This window comes from Tachypleus tridentatus, chromosome 4, assembly GCF_004210375.1.
Source record: "Tachypleus tridentatus isolate NWPU-2018 chromosome 4, ASM421037v1, whole genome shotgun sequence".
NCBI lineage: Eukaryota > Metazoa > Arthropoda > Merostomata > Xiphosura > Limulidae > Tachypleus > Tachypleus tridentatus.
The window spans coordinates 57,108,770-57,125,584 of NC_134828.1; the positions used below are offsets into that span (position 1 = coordinate 57,108,770).

General features: G+C 32.0%; 1 long non-coding RNA gene across 1 annotated transcript in view; it reads right to left on the reverse strand.

Moving 5' to 3' along the window:
* Positions 1–527: 527 nt before the first annotated feature.
* LOC143248342 (uncharacterized) overlaps positions 528–16,815 on the reverse strand; it is a 50,955-nt gene continuing 34,667 nt past the window's right edge. Inside the window, exon 3 of the long non-coding RNA XR_013026924.1 lies at positions 528–1,056. This is a non-coding gene — a long non-coding RNA (uncharacterized LOC143248342). The remainder of the gene's footprint in view (positions 1,057–16,815) is intronic.

The following is a 16,815-nucleotide window of genomic DNA, read 5'->3' on the forward strand; positions in this document are numbered from 1 at the left end:
TATTCATTTTAATATGTTTATCAATCAAATTTATTTAATTAGATATAAAGTTACAGTGTTTTTATTTGCACATATAACAGGTCTTTAATACGTTTTTGTAACAAACTAATTCAAATGACTACCTTACACATAGAATTTAACTACAATTCAATTATAAAAGTATAATATATTGTTTTAAAATTAAAAAAAACAATTTTACTGAGTCCCCTAATACAATTTGAAAACGTTTCTTAAATACAACGGCACAGTTTGTTTGTTTTTGTTTTTCTTATAGCAAAGCCACATCGGGCTATCTGCTCAGCCCACCGAGGGGAATCGAACCCCTGATTTTAGCGTTGTAAATCCAGAGATATACCGCTGTACTAGCGGGGGGCAAACGGCAGAGTTCTGCACAAACCATGCTATATATTAAATCCATACCTATAACGAAAATAACTTTACAAAATATGACAAATAAACGTAAGTGCTTTTATTAGCAGTGAAAGATACAAGTATATATGAATTTTTTATAAATAAGTTCAGTGATTTTGAACGTATACTATTCTTCTTAACTTTAATATGAACATTTTACCATAATTTTTCGTAGTTAGAAATTGAACGAATCGATGTAATCTGAAGAGCAACTTATGCCAGGAAGTTCAGAAATCCATCAAAGACAAATAACTCACAAACTGGAAAGATAAGCAAAAGTACTTGTAAATTATATGAAAAGAGGTATCGTGGGCCTACCTTGATATTTTATCATTGAGATCATGCAAGGTCAGTTTTAAAATTTATTCAAAAATACAATATGTTCAGGGTTTTTTTCCGTCATCTTAATATAATACAAACTACAGGTCTTTTAATTTCACCTTACACAAACACATCTTATATCAAACTTGCATGTTCATTCTCCTTGCCTGTGGTCATCATCTGTGGCTTGTGTCTATGTATTAAAGTCTTGACCGATTTGTTGCAAATCACATGAAGAGGTGTGATTCACGTTCAGATGGCACCTAAAAGTGACCCCTTCTGGAATGTTTGTTTACGGCACTTTTGGAACGCAGTTTTCCTGTTCTGCAATTATAAAATATATTTGTAACGTTGAAATGTATCAGAAAATTAAGGGTTGGCGTAATTCCTGGAGAAGAAATACATGTTATCCTACAACCGGCTACTACTACGTATTGAATAAATTTAAATAACTTGTAACCGGAAAAAACACAAGAACACGCAGTGGTTCATTGCCACTTAAGTTAGAACTTCTTGTTTTGAAATTGTAAACAGCATAATTTACACAAATGTGAACGGAACGCAAGCTATCGAAAGCTGTACGAAATATACTATAATGTAACAAACGGAAATAGGTTATGGCAATGAACAGATCATGTAATTATTCAACTGAATGTAAAAATAAGGACGATTTAGTTACGTATTGTCAGTTGTAAAACATTTCAGAAATAATACAGAGCATTCCTTACACTTTTTCATTGGATTAAATGGTGGATGTAAATTACAGTTATAATGGTAAGTTAAACTGCCAAGGTGAACTCTGAATCTATAAGACTAAAGTACTGTAACAACAGCTACACATCCAGGAAACATGTAAATGTTACTGTAAATGTTAATTATAATCTGTATAGGACTGTCTTTCGTTGTGAAATGAATTTAAAAGTTTTCTTCCGTATATATGTGATGACGGCGGACTCGGCAGATAGTTTGATGTGGCTTTGTTATAAGAAAAACACACATATACCAGTGACGATGCATTTTTCTTATTGTTAATAAAAATTATACCAGTAAAACCTTTGTAAGCCGGAAACTGCATAGGGCGAAAACCTGAACAAGACGGAAATATTAAAATTTTGCAGCATTATCTTAAGATTTCTCTTATAAAAAGGCCCTCTATATGGCGGAAACTTCGTAACGCGGACGGAAAACTATCTTTCACCTATCTCATCTATCAACAAGTAGGATTAAAACCTGAGTAAGGCGGAAAATATTTTTGTCCTTTTCTAAATGCTCATCATAAAACAACTCAAATACAAAGAAAAAATTATATAAAATAGTCACTCTTACCGTTGATGATTTTCTATAGTACATTAACTTGAAGTACAAAACATATCATACAATTAAAATTAATAAAGCTTTGTGGTTTTGGAGTATAGGTTATAAACAAACTTTATCTATACGTAAATCAATGACTATCTTGCACAGATTCCTAACTCACAGTAATATTGTCTGAGAGGTCCAACTCAAATAGGATTGATAAACTTTGACTATAAAGAAACACAAAGGGGCAGACATTGGCCATTTATTAGAATAGAGGATTAATCAAACAGAATATATATAGAAACAAAATGATGTCCTATAATCACGAATTCCTGTTTTTATTGCTACCGGTTTCCGAGCATCAGCTTCGTATGTTTTATGTCTGTTTTATCTGCATTTTTTTTAATTCTAAGAACTTGATTATAGGTAATGTTCCGTTTACTGGAAATAAAATACTGTAATAAGAATTTCGGTTTGAAACTATTTGTCCTCAAACAAAAGCTTGGGTACAAAAATGACTTGGGGATGTTCAGAGCGGTGTGACAGCTTTTATTATTAAGTGTGGTGCGTTTTTTTATAACAAAGCCACATCGGGATATCTGCTAGTCCACCGAGGGAAATCGAAGCCCCTGATTTTGGTGTTGTAACTCGGTAGACTTACCACTGTACCAGCGGGGGACTTTATTATTGAAGCTATTGTGATTTGTTTCAAGAGTTTTGAACACGTTGGCATGTAAGTTCCGTCATCTATAAAGACAGTGATGTTAATAACGTTAATTTAGGTAAGGAAGTAATCATAGGTAAACTTGATTGTTTTGTAAAAGTTTATATATGAGATAAATTCTTTAAGTGGTTGGAAACCAGCTGTCCAAATTAAAAAGTACGTTATCTATTTAACGTTTCAGTGTATGAGGTGTCACACAGCTTAACTGTTCAGGTTGGCTTTTAATGTGACTCATAAAATAATGGCATAATTGGGAATAGTTTCGTTACCCACTGTAGTACCGTTAACCTGAAGGTAATGTTCGTTATTAATTCAAAGTTAAGACAAGGCTAACAAGATCAGTTACTAATCAAGATTTTAATGGGTGAGAAAGGTTTTAGAGTTTCTAGTTCTTTAATAATGTGGAATATTAGTGTAGAGGTTAAGGAACTTCCACTGTACAAGGAAGACTGTTAGATGGTAACTGTACGTAATTTTTGCTACTATGATATCAAGAATAACAATGTATCGTAGCGCCATCTATTAGTTTTAAGAGCTATTTACCTTGAATAAAATTTAGTTAATGGGCAATAACTGTGTGTTGTAGAAATACTGGTATGGTGGATGACGTTTGGAAAATCTTCGTCTTCATATTCTTTATATCACGCATTGTTTTCACAGTAACTAACGATTTAAAATATTTAAACCTAAAATGAGAAACGCTATGTATTTTCTAGTTCCCGTCATCCTATTTTTTATTTTTTATTAACATTTGGTTGTCATCAGCCACTTAATTTGGTCCAAGAAAATACAATGACCATTTGTGTTAATTAATATTTCCTTTCTATGAAGATGAATAGAATATAATGCCAAGAAGTTAATCGCTGATTTATCTTATGAAAAAAAAGATTAACAGATGGCGCTGCATTACAAAGGCAGTTTGGTATGTTGAAGGCGATTGATTCTCCAGTGGTACAGCGGCATCTCTGTAGTGTTACAGAGGTAAAAACCAGGTTTCGATACCTGTGGTGCGCAGAACACAAATAGCTCTTTGTATAGCTTTGTACTTAAATTCAAACAAATAAATAATATCGAAATAAATAATAAAACATAATAATTCTTGTAGCAACTATAGTGCATTTTTTTGTCCACCTTTCTTTAGGCTCATAAATGTATACTTTGGTTGTATTCAGGAAAAATAGGAAAGACTTTCATCACATTTAATCTTCTCTTCCTCAAGTCCCAGAAACATTAATACCTTTGTTAAGATTAGTAGTGCTTATTAGTCGTTTTGTATTAACCCTCTGACATAAATGTTTCTCCCAGAAACATTAATACCTTTGTTAAGATTAGTAGTGCTTATTAGTCGTTTTGTATTAACCCTCTGACATAAATACAGTCTTCAATATTAGCACTAAATTAACAAACAAAAATGCATTCAGGTGTTTGTTCAGAATTTTTACAACGGTTACCAACAAATAAATTTTATGCAGAAATATTTGCACTAGATTTGTATCAGAATACCAGATTGAACAAAATGGGAAAGTTTGTTTGATCTAAATTTCGCACAAAGCTACTCGAGGGCTATCCGCGCTAGCCATCCCTAGTTTAGCAGTGTAAAACTAGAGGGAAGACAGCTAGTCATCACCACTCACCGCCAACTCTTGAGCTGCTCTTTTATCAACTAATAGTGGGATTGACCATCACATTATAATGCCCCACGGCTGAAAGGGCGAGCATGTTTGGTGCGACCGGGATTCGAACCCGCGACCCTCAGATTACGAGTCGAACACCTTAACACACTTGGAGATGCCGGGCCAAGTGGAAAAGTACAGTTCATTGTGATGAACAAAATGTAAAGAAATAACTTCTGGTACTGAACAGAATTAAAAGTATAGTTTATTGTGTTTAACAGAAAGTAAAAGTATTGATCATTGAGCTATTGTATCTTGCTCGAAATAATTTAAAATTAATTTGAACTTACAGATGTAAATCGCTAATGATATTGTCCCACTCCTAATGGTTTAGCATGAAGTATTAGGACTTAAAAACCTTTAGACAGCCGGGTTACTTATACTATCTGTTGGCATAGCACAGATAGTTCATTGTGCTTAACAACAAACAAATAAATGTTATTTAAGAAATTGTGTTTCCATTTTTTCACTAACCATTTTTGTTTTGGTTATTTAATATTTCAATTTAAGACCATTTATTTCTCTCTTATGCAACAACATTTTGTGTAAAGATGTATGCAACAAAGAGGTCTATTATTTATTTTTTTTATAAAACAGGAAATTAATATTTTTAAGAGTTTCATTTAATTCACAAGTTATCTATTCCTAAAAGAAATAGGGAATAATATACTAACCAAATTACACAGTAGGTAACAGAGGTGCCCTGTCCACAAACTGAAATTTAATTACGTTTAAAATTCAGAGTTCAGGAGAAAATGATTAGTTTCATTTACTTAACACAGTATCTTTTGGCAAATAAGCCACAACATAATAAAACATTAGTCATTTTATAAATAACTCTGTTGTAGAAAAAGTAAATTAGTGTGCTCTATTAATAAGAAAAACAACTAAAAGAATCCAGTAATAACAAGTTTAAGAAATAAGAAAGCATTGGATGATTAAAATGTTTAAAGGGCTTAAAGAAGTTATATAAGCGACAGTATGGTTGGTAATTTATGCATCGAATTGCATTATTAAAGTAGTTAATTTGAAATATATTTATTATTGGATACTCAGAGCACAATATCTAAGACTACTTTGTTTCATAAAGTAAACCGTACGCCTTGAAAACTGATACAAATTACCATTTATTTGATCTTTCTTCTTTAAGTTGAACAAATATTTAACTTTTTTTTCCTTTGTTAGAACAAGATCAGTAGCAAATAATTTATATCATTTTTATGATAAGTGTTTTCGTCAAAAACCATAACAACACTATCACCATCTGATCGAAGTGTTCATAAGATTTACGAAGTTAAGTAAGACTCGGATACTCTTTTTCTAATTAATAATATCGAAGATCTAACAAAATTTATCTAACTGAGCCATTGAGTTCACAATATTTCGTAACCTCAAGAAACCTAAAAATTATAAGAAAGAACATGAAACAACTGTGTTTAATGTTAATTTCAGCTTCCTCACAGCGATCGTCAGTCACTTCTCGTATTTTAATTTACTTTTCGTTATTGTTGTTGTTCTGCAAAAGTGCGAATTGTATTTTCAAGCTTAGCCTTGCATTCAACTAATGGAGAGTTTCTAGATCGGATAGCAAACTAAGTCACAACAGTGCTGAGATATTTTCATTCACAAGAGAAGCCTTTGTAATTTATTTATTTGTCATTTTTAGTAGTAATTTCAGAGATGTTAAAGTTTTTATCCATGATTTGTAAAAACACTCCACTATTGACAATTTGTAACAAGTTGAAACTTCTTTCGACGTAAAAACTATTTGGTAGAGTGTATAGTGGAATGTTTAAGTTGAATGTGTTCAAGGTCTGTGACTTTCTCCTGATACCCTAATCATAGTTTGCAATGGATGTTGGAAGTTTACAGTGAAGAGACTTAGGAATTCTTAAATGAGTTATTTTGTGTGTGTTTCGCTTCATGACAAACTTTGTGTTTAATGTCATAGTTATTTATAATTTTTTTATTATTTCGTGACCCTTAATTACATTTCAACAGCATTATTGTCTTCTTATCTGTGTTCCAACCATGATTCAGAAATCAAAAGTATTTGCAGATCTCTTCAAACACATTCTGTAAAAGCGAACAAATAGAGTACGGTTTGTTTTATATAGTTATCATTACTTGATCTGTAGATTTGAATAAATGTTTGAAGGTTATTTTAGAAAATTAAAATGTGCTATACAAAAAATATTGATAGTTAGTGGATGATACAGTTTTAGAAAAAAGTATAGAAAGTCATGGATTATTCAATTTTTATTTTGTCACTGATTCTTGTTGTAAATAGTAATTTAACATCGCTAATTCACTATTTATTATCTTTTACTGTTTATGTCAGTTTTAGTGTAACTGAAAGGCAGTACCTGGCGACACCAATAGCATTCCTGAAATATTAGCACAAAATACGTGATTTTAACGGGTAAATACTTCGAAATTATGGGTTAAAAATAAACTCATAGAAATTTAAAAATACAGACAACACAGTTCTGCATTGAAAATAGCTTAAACTACGTATTTAACATATCGTTAGAGATACTAGGTATATCATAAAGTGTTAAATAATAAATTCCTTATTACATTTCATGCAAATACAGAAAATATTGACGTGAAAGTTATTTATTAAATAAAAGGTTTAATGGATTTGATATTATACTTCACTGACTTACCTACCAGTGGATTTGTTTCTACGCACCACTTACATGGTCATCAATGGATAAACTCCGTATTACACTTCACTTTTCTGGTAATCAGTATAATCGGTACTATATATACTTCATTGACCTGGTTATCAATGGGCTTCATAGTATACTTCACATTCTAGTAATGTTTGTTTCTTTCTAAAACCATTACATCTTGATAAAAATTAGTAGTAGCGGTTGTAAGGAAATCGAAACTGAGAAATAGATTGAAAAGCTAACAACACTTAAAGAAAAATTACCCTTAAACTTAATATTAGAGTTAAACATAGAAAAGTTTCACGTTTCGAAAAAATATTCTAATTTTCGTTTATTGCAACTGAGCAATCGCCTAAAATATATTTTTCTGAAGTTCCCGTTCTCTCCTTCTAAGAGAATATAAGTCTTAAATACATCCTTGTTCATGTAAAAATTATGGTATTCGACTTGCATTATGTAAATCAAGCACTTTAACTACCTACGTTCTCAAGTACTTGTGGCAAGGTTCTGTCGATCAACATCAATGCTCGCTCATACGCTTATCTAAATCTTATTATTTATTATTATTTCTTCGCTTACAACATTGAATACCGACTACTACGTAAAAAACTTGCATTAGAAACTGTATTGCAGAACAATAGTCCGCAAATAAAATCATCGCACAAAACACAAGTTTGGTTTTTGAATTTCGAGAAAAACTACACGAGAACTGTCTGCGCTAGTCGTTCGTAACTTAGCAGTGTGAGGCTAAAGGGAAGGCAACTAATAATTACCACCCACCGCCAACTCTTGGGATACTCTTTTACCAACGAATAGTGGGGTTGATCGTCACATTATAACACTCCCATGGCTGAAAGGGCGAGCATGTTTGGCGCGATGGAGATTCAAGCCCGCGACCCTAAGATTACGAGTCGAATGCCGTAACCGGGCCTCCATGTTTAGTAGTGTAAAGAATCATATATGTCTAATTATTTTATTTTGTTATAAATAGATATCTATTGCTAACATTTTTATTTTTACCCTGTGTTCTGGTTGCTAAATTTTAACGTCCATTTCGAACTGTTTCTGTGTTAGTAGTGGACGACATTCAGTCATTGGTCTCATTTATGGAAGTCTGCTACGTTATCCACTCGATTGTATTATCTCTCTATTCCCATTATAAACTGAATTAATTAACTATTTGAATATTTTAACACCCAAGCCTTGCAGACTTCTGTGCTACGTTTACTGACTCTATTATCAGTGAGATGGATATAGAAGGTTTATATCATCTCTTTTTTATTATTTTCTCATATATTGCTAATTTCATGCAAAGCTACACGAGAGGTATCTGCGCTAGGTGTCCCTAATTTAGCATATAAGGAAAGCCGCTCGTCATCGTCACCAACTGCCAAACCTTTGGGATAATCTTTAACCAACGAATAGTAGGATTTACCACGGCTGAAAGGTTTGTTTGTTTGATATGATGGAGATTTGAACCCGCAACCCTCAGACTACGAGTCGAGTACCCTATTCAGTGTTCTATTCACATATTAAGTAATTTTAAGTTCTGTCTGTTACAATATACAGTTTAAAGAATCGATTAAAATATTGAGTAAACTTTCTATTTATTCATTTTCTAGTTAAGGATACATAGAGAACCTCGAAATGTAATCAATGAGGTTAATTACAAAATTTGTTGGTTTTTCTTTTTTATTATTATTTATAGATCATAGAGCCAATAAAATCTTCGAACCACAAATTGTTTGATGCATAAGTAGTTCAGAAAATATATCTATAAAGTCAATAAAATTCAATGTGGACATTCTTGGTAATCTTAAAATTAACTTTTACGAACAGGGTATCATTAATTCCTGTTTATACTTCGGCTTTGTTGTGATAGATTCATGCTCTATTAATTTCAAGTCAACACAAAGCTGATACTTCCTCATATTGTAATTATATGATCACATTAGCCTGATTGTATTCAGGGTTCGCCTTCACATCTGTCTAACTCAGTGGTTTTTAACCTTTTTCATCGTCTTATCCCCTGAGACTCTCCACGGTATTACCGTGACCCCTATAATAATTTTTTGTAATGGTGAACTTTGCGTAAAGGTAAAATAAAACAAAACTATATAAAGATCCTAATTTATTGAAAATGTTACAAATAAATAACCTTGAGAAATGCTACAAGTGCTAAACAAATGCAAAATCTATGGAATTACTAAACATCATACAAAACCTACTTATTCACTCAGTGTGAGGGTTGATATAATATATACATATATATAATGAGAAAATATACTAAATACGATGGAAACTTTGATATTTAAATTTTAAGTTCGATGTATTAATATTATATAGTTAAAAGATTTAGGCAATTCAAAACGTTGTAATATATGAAAAGTTTACTCAAAATTAGACAGGTGGTTGCGCAACAAGAATCTCGACGCGGTTCAACTGCCGCACTTTAGCGTGTTTCTCATTGGTGGACAGTTACATGCACTTGCCACAAAAACTATAAACTGCTCCGTGATTTTTCTAATAATTCCCAAACCTTACGTGACCCCCGGAGAAACTTCAAACGACCCCTCAGGTTTATCTTACCGTTATATATCTATCCACATATATTCTGTTATAGAAATATTTTAGTGGAAGCACTCACTATACATAAGTAATTCGAAAAGAAATCTAAATGAGAGTGTAATAAGTGTATCTTTAGTGACATACTATACCCTATTTTTCTGTAGTTCTTGAGCATATTATCAGTCATCACAGCATAGTTTTCATCTCTATGATTTACTAAAAAAATTTTGACAACAGGTTTGAATAATTTCCAAGCAGGAAATTCTTCTCTGACTGACTACTGTTCCAAAATCGTATTCCGTCAGAACTTCCCAAATAAAGATACTTTCTTTTATTTTTACTTCACTGAGTTTGGAAAACTTGTCATTTCATTCTTCATGAGTCCTGATTTAATATGAAGCAGGGCAGAAAGACATTTTCATAATTCACTGAAGATTGATACTCAATGTTTGTTTGTTTTTTATGATATGTAATTCTCTCTCACTGACCATTCCTTCTTTTTAGAAATAGAAACACAAAAAACAATAATGTTTGGTATGGCCACTCTGCAGGCCTAGCAGGAGTGCTAAAACTTTTAGATCACTTATTGTGATCATATTTGATGGTCTTAAGTACAATCTGCATGCTTACTTTCATGTTCACAGGATGAAAAACAAGAATCAAAGGCTTAATGTTTTCATTGTACAAAAGTACAGCTTTTATACTAATTTCAGAAGAATCAAAAAAAGTACCCATTCTTGAGGACGAGGTTCAGTATCTAATTCTTCCATTTGTGCATCAACATTTGTAGAGAAATACAAAGTGTCTTGCATCCTGTAGTGAGAAGCAAGACTTTGATGGTGGCTTTATTAAACTGAAGCATTTTTCCTGGAGTTAATAAATTTCCAGATGTTGGTCTGATAGACAAGTCACGAATCAGATCATTTGGCTCTTCTTATGTGATAAAATGAGGTAGTTTATGCTGAGGAGCCACAAGATAAAATTACTAAATAAAGAGTTTGAAACTTATTCATTGTCTTATTTGCAGGAAATTCTTTTGTTTCCCAATTCATTGACGAATATAGTACTGGAAGACCATCCCCATGAGGTACTGGTTTTATCGCAGGAGCAATGTCTGGATATTTAACGTGTTGTTTAGTTTTGCCTTAATATCCAGAAACTACAGTTACTTACATTATGTTTAAGCTAACACCATATTTCTTCTTATTTAGCCATTGTGTCAAACAAGATGAGCAAACTGTACAACACACATGTGGAGCCCAATGTTTTCTTTGTCATCAATTTTACGCTCAAAATAGTGGTAGTAAGCTGAATTTGCCTTGTGTACGGTAGTTTTTCCTTCGTGAAACTCTTATACATTTTACACAAATGTAGCAGAACTTTTGTACTTTTGGACTTTACTTGAAGTGGAAGAAGCTAGGGTTTGAAAGGATCTTCTAAAACTACATAATTTATGTGGAGAAATTAAAACACTTCAAAAACAAAATTTTGCAGAATTTGATCATATCGTGGGTACAATGCAAATAAAAATCGAAATTTGTTTCGACTGTGCACACAGGGAAGTGCAATGATCAACTGAGTGAGTGAGAGACAACTGAGAAAGAGGCGTTTAACTTCGTCCATTTTATACTTATTCCAGAGACTTCTCGCATGTTCTAGAAAATTGAACGCATAAAAGTTACACGACAATTGTATCAAAAACTAATAGCATATACAGACAATACGTTTGGAATCTTATACTAATGCAATACAGCCAATGTTTGAGGTCATAAAAATTATATGCCTTTTACCCATTAAAATGTCAAGAAAACTTAATTTTACAGCATGATTAGATTTTTTTTGTTTTGAATTAAGCACAAAACTACACAATGGACTATATGTGCTCTATCCACCACGGGTATTAAAACCTGATTTTTAGCGTTGGAAGTCCGCAGACATACCGCTGAGCCACTGGGGGCAGTATGATTGGATTTTACTGAGTTTATTGCATGATATTTTATGTACTGAGAGTAAAATATTTAGATTGCACAACAACTCAAAATCTAGAGGTGATTAAGAGTCAACAAAGTATATATATGTATGTATATAAAAGTAATGTTGCCTTATTGGAAATTTCTATAAAACTCTCCTCCCGATCTTATACAAAGTAACCAATGCAACACGGAGAGACAGATTTATGAGATTAGTTTACTTCAGTTAATATATTATAAACCTCGGAATTTTTAACTGTAATAAACGCTTATTATTCTGAAAACTATGGATATTTAACCAGGAACGTATATAGGTTTCGAACATCACAAACCATTAAATTTCAGCAGATTAACTTCAGAGTTAATAATTCTACTAAAATATTGTATAACTTCAGCGGAAAAACTTAAGTGTAAACTGTACCGATATCAACTAAAATCTATTCTCAATGCTATCATTAGTTTAAGAAAATGCTGTAAGTGCACCAACATTAATTTACATATCTACTTGTATATATTAATGTTTTTTATGCTTTGAAACAGCACAAAATATCCACATATTTAAATGACACTTTTAAAATCATTGTGCAAATTCTGACACTTCAGTTACAATGAAAAAATAAACAGGGAAAGGTAGACAGCACACATTATTTTTCTTTGTATTTAAAAAGTTTAGGAATTCTACCCATGAAATTAGCAAATGACAATTGTATTTTAGTCATTTTATTCGTATTGAATTTTTATGTGCCTTAACTTTTTGTATAAATCACCGAAACAAAAATATATTTTTCAGTTTCATGATTCAATAGCACTGAAATTTTGCATCTACACGGTTAGGCTATAAATACCAGAGCAACCATCTTCTGGACGATAATGCAATTAACTCTAAATAGACCTGAAACAAACGCAATATCATTAGCTTTTGATAACTACTTCCTACTCTCCACTCCTGTTTACCTTCTGAGTAACAACGTAATTTAAAAGCTTTACATAATATTTTAGTTAAATTAAATCAATTAAAACATTTTAAACAATATAGTTTTTTGGGTTTTTTTTACTTACAAAGGAGAAAATAAATTGCCTGTAACTTAATATTTGTAACATTCTCTTGTTTTCTCTAGGTGATGAAATAATTTCCTTCCTAAATATATTCAGCACTCTATCTGACGGCGGTAAGTTTACGGTTACAACACTAAGATCCAAGGTCAGATTCTTCGCTGTAGACACAACAGATATCCAAATTTGGCTTTGCTGTAAAAATGAAAAATATAAAAGAAATCACCAGAATTTATTACATCACAACTGAGAAGACAACTATGCCCAGGTAATGTTGCAAAGAGCCTAAGGTGAATAATACACTCAGTATACTCGTGTGGTGTTAAAAACAGTTGTACAACCTAACTGAAATATAAAAAGTCAGGCTTTGTCTTGATTCATAATAATCAGTGATGTTATAGTGACAAATCTGGGATGGACTACATTGCACAAGTTGTAAAGACACATAGAACAAAAAGTCCTAAGGATGTTACGTAGGACATTAACCAAAAACGAAATGTTGGAAATAAAAACATTCTTGGACTGAAGATTGTGATACGATTCCCCATAGCGTCAAATGGGTAGTGATCGGAAGTATGTTTGTTATTATTCAACCCGCTATGAAGAACCAACACCAAGGATATCTTTTCACCATTCTTGATTCAGTTCAGGCATTAACTCTAATCACATATTTTGATTCAAATCGTATTGTAACTAATGCTGTATTTTCCAAAGCTGGTGAATTCATTGCATTCAGTAAATAAGCGATGCTTTTAAAACGTTGTTGTTTAAGCTAGTTTATTTAAATGAGATTAATTTAACTATAATTTTGGTCTTCTGTTTTAGAGTAGCGTAATTCTAAAATAAGTTATTAAAGGAAAATAGTCTTAGACTTAAGAATTAAATTAGTGCATTACCAGTTTTATTTTATTTCTGTTACTAAAGGCCGCTGGCAATCTCAAATAAGTTATCTGAGATTACCAAGAAATAAAACAGATACCTAACTATCAACAGAATTAATCTCATTCCGTTGTTTCTCATTTCGCTCTTGTTAGGTCCCTGCTTTATTGTCAGAACTCTTTTTAATAACTTATCCAATCTTGAGCATAATACATTTTAATTTTCACTAATTCATTACTGGTACAAAGCATTGTCTTCAGTAATAAATACTGTGAGGTGAATGGTACATCAAGTAGAGAGTTTTATCCTTCTAATGTCATAATGGTCATGTTGTGTTCAAGGGTCATTTCAGCTTTTTACTCATGTTACCTTTTTTTTCTTTAATTCCTTTTTTATTATTTTTCTTTCATTCTAACAAAAATATTACAAAGTAGAAGATTGTGTGAAAGTATCCAAGGGTTCTGTGAAAGCAGTAAACAGCTTTTAATGACAAAAAGAGCAAAAGAAACACATAATTTTAATGTTCTTCTCATAAATAAAAGTTGTTTCAGACAAAGAAAATATGATATAATGACTTATTTCATTAGTGGTCGCGTCTTTTGCAAATCACTGAGACAAGCGAAAATAGACTAAGAAGGACTTTAAAAGTGAACAGATTCTTAAAAACAAAAAAATGTGATGTTATCTCTGTTTTATTGTGATGTTAAAGGAAGATAATCAGACAATGAGGATGGAACAAAACTTCTTCCAGCTTTGCCCCATTAACGATGACTGAGGAGTTGTTTTTCAAGTCATATTATTTCAGATTTTCTTTTTTGAAGCTTGCGACTTCTGCTCTGATAATTCAGTTTCTGTTATAGGAACATCAAGATGACACATTATTGTACAGTAAGGGCTTTGTTGTCATATATTACAATAATATTAGTGGTTTTCAAACCACATGTGTAAACGGAAAATGATGCAATTTTTCACGAAAGAAAATAGAGACACAGAATAAGTCATAGCGAGAACTTGTCAAAGATGACATTCTTTGCTTCCATGTAACGCTTCCACAACGCTGAGCATGCATCCGTTATCGGGACGAGGACTGCTAAGATGATTATCCTAGCTGTGAATTTTGACAAAGAAACCTACCCTTGACAACAAATCGCTTGGATCGTCCTAATGACAATAGTTTCTGAAGATTCATCAAACTGTCTTTTTTTTTTACTGGTAACCTAAACTAGGTACAGTGTTCAATACCAAGCAAATAGTTGGTTTCATCATGGTAACATATATATATATTCTGAAAATAATCTTCACCAAAATAAATCATTAACCAAACGGTTAACAAAAGATCAGTATTACTTGTTATAACTTCATATTTTTATGTTCAACATTTACAAACATAAATTTTACATTTTACAAGTACCAATGTAGTGATGTTGTCGCTTCAATTATTCTTATTTATGGATCAAACTATTCTTTTCAGGTGCCCGAATGTCTCAGCGGTAAGTCAGTGGACTTATAATGCTAAAACTAGGTTTCTAATACCCTCTGTGAACAGAGCACAGATAACCTATTGAGCAGCTTATTATTTTACACCAAACAAACTATATTTATAAGCGATCGTTTTTCATTACTGTTACTAAATGGCAAAGCTGTTTTATGGTATGAGAATATTTTTCCAATTTTTCATTAGAATAGTAACCACAACATAAATATGTTCAGATAATTATAAAACAAGCTACATTAAAGTAATAGATATTAGTGTTACAATCTCATTTAGCAAATAGTTGCAACCGAAATGTAGATAGTTCATATAAATGTTTATAAAGCGTAACACAGGATGTAGAATAACGAAACAATATTTACTCTTACTACAATAAAAATCTCAGCAACGAAAATACTAAGCAGTCATATTTAAGTGCCAATCAAATTTACTAAATAAAAATCTCACGAACATAAAAATAAAATTATAATTAGCAAGTTAAGTCAAATATATTTTCACTTGCAATTTTCTGCTGTGGTCTTTTGACAGGCTATATTTAAAGAAAATAGATCAAATAACCTTGTTTTAAGGAGCAAACATTAATTTATAAAGAAATAAGTTTGGTTTTAATTTACTTGAAGTTTAAACCATTTATTACAAATAACTATTTAACTGATACGAAAATGAAATTATATAACTGTTTATTGTGACACTTATAGCTAAATAAAATAAATTACAATAATCAAACCTAACGCAGTTATATCCTAAACTAAAGGTACATATTTCAACCACACAATGCGTTAAGTGGTTATTCCCTGAATATTTTAAATGAATATGTACACGTGATCCACTATGTTTGCTACACATATTACTAAGAGTAAACTGAAAAAGGCAAAAGGTTATGAAATGTTCTCCACTGAGTATCAGCAACCAGAGTTTAGAAGGCAAAGTGAAGCAATCTCAACTAAGTATCAGCATCCAAACTGGAGAACTTAGAGCATCATGAAATAATCTCAACTGAATATCAGTATCCAAACTAGAGAATTTAGAGCATCACGATGTATTTTCATCTGAGTATCAACATCCAAACTGAAGAACTTAGAGCATCATAAAGTAATCTCAACTGAGTATCAGCATCCAAATTGGAGAAAGTAGGGTATCAAAAAGTAGTATTTAGTGAATGGCTACGCTCATTTCTATTCAGTCGTAGCAATGTACAAACAACTTTTTCCTATGAGAAATGGAAAACAATGTTCTGTAGGAGTAGAAGTGTTGAATTGAAATTCGTTGTGCAAGTAAAATATGAACAGTTCGTTTGTTTTCTGCTGTATTATCATCTACAAGGTCACGTGGTTGATGTGAATAAATAAATGTCTTTAAGGCTAATTAAAGAATCGCTTTGTTTTATTATTCAATGAAATGCTTTTGTTTTGTTTTGTTTTAAATTTCGTGCAAAACTACTAGAGGGCTGTCTCCACTAGCCGTCCCTAATTTAGCAGTGATGGACTAGAAGGAAAGCAGCTAGTCAAATCATCTACCGCAAACTCTTCGGCTACTTTTTTGCCAACGAATAGTGGGATTGACCTTTATTCACAAAGCCCTCACAGCTAAAAGAACGAAAACGTTCAGTGAAGAGGTTCGAAGTATCACTCGCAGATTGCTAGTCAAACGCCCTAATCAACAGGCCATGTCATATCTATTTATCAAGTGCGAATTAAAGAAAAAGAGAGAAAACAGTCAACAAGGGCAGATTCGTTGAGCATCTATT